Source organism: Propithecus coquereli, unplaced genomic scaffold (genome assembly GCF_000956105.1).
Source record: "Propithecus coquereli isolate 6110/MARCELLA unplaced genomic scaffold, Pcoq_1.0 Scaffold47, whole genome shotgun sequence".
In the NCBI taxonomy this organism is placed as follows: domain Eukaryota; kingdom Metazoa; phylum Chordata; class Mammalia; order Primates; family Indriidae; genus Propithecus; species Propithecus coquereli.
Window position 1 is genome coordinate 381,049 of NW_012150507.1, and position 1,113 is coordinate 382,161.

Consider the following 1,113-nt stretch of genomic DNA (forward strand, 5'->3'; position numbering starts at 1 on the left):
GCTGCAATCCCAGAAAATCAAATCATATTTGTTACAAACATATATAAATTTTAAATAAATCAGATCTGATTAAGGACCTAAGATGTGTCCCTATGAGTAAAGCATATGATCTCTTGCACACGGACTTTGTGATATCTGATTTGGCTGCTTACTATCCATTTAAAAATACTAGTTGAACTCCAGTTATTTATGATTAGTTATATCTAGTGATTCTAACTATTGCATTATTTTTTTTTGTTTTCTTAAAGTGGCTAAAGAAATCCTTTATATGTTGTGATAATGCGTCCATATTTTCCAAATATTAATTGAGAAAGAATGAAATGTTTGCTGTTATGGGCCAAACTGCATCCTTCCAAAATTCCCGTGTTGAAGCCTAACTCCCTGTATCTCAGAATGTGACCGTTTTTGGAGGTAATTTCTTCAAAGAAGTAACTAAGTTAAAATGAGACCGTTAAAATAAGGCCCTCATCCAATATGACTAGAGTATACATAAGAAGAGGACATTTGGACACACAAAGGGACACCACAATGTGTGTGTTCAGAGCAAAGAGGACGTGAAGACACAGCCAGAAGTTGATTTTGCAAGCCAAGGAAAGAGGCCTCGAAAGAAGCCAAACCTGCCAGAACTTTGATCTTGCACTTTTAGCCCCCAGAATAATCAGAAAATGAACTTCTGTTGTTTATGACACACAGTCTGTGATACTTTGTTATGGCAACTCTAGTAAACTAATACATCTGCCTTTCTCACTTTCCATTTACCTAAAATAGTTGAGAATTTGGCTTCCTCTTTTTGAATACTTTTATGATTGCTGACTGGGAAAAAGTGCCAGAGTCTCTATTTTTCTTGTGATTAAGATAGAACATGTATTTATAACTTTGCAATCCACTCTTCAGATTCAAATGTCTGAGAGGCACCCTCTCCAAGTGTTCATTAAATCACCACCAAATACACATATACACAGCTTTGATATAGTGGCACAAAAAGTTTAGGATTTTGTGACCAGATTTTATTTCTATTCTTATTAACAATCAATCAAAATAGACGTGTGTTTAAGCTCATTATTTCTAGTGTTTAGAGGCAATCTGTGCCTACAGAACATCGACACAGTCAAA

At 35.0% G+C, this 1,113-nt stretch overlaps 1 protein-coding gene across 1 annotated transcript in view; it reads right to left on the bottom strand.

Annotated features, from left to right (window-relative positions):
- The window catches only part of LOC105819089 (potassium/sodium hyperpolarization-activated cyclic nucleotide-gated channel 1), a gene marked incomplete at its 3' end in the record, with an annotated part of 434,216 nt that overhangs the window by 317,942 nt on the left and 115,161 nt on the right, over nt 1-1,113 (bottom strand). The window lies entirely within an intron of this gene.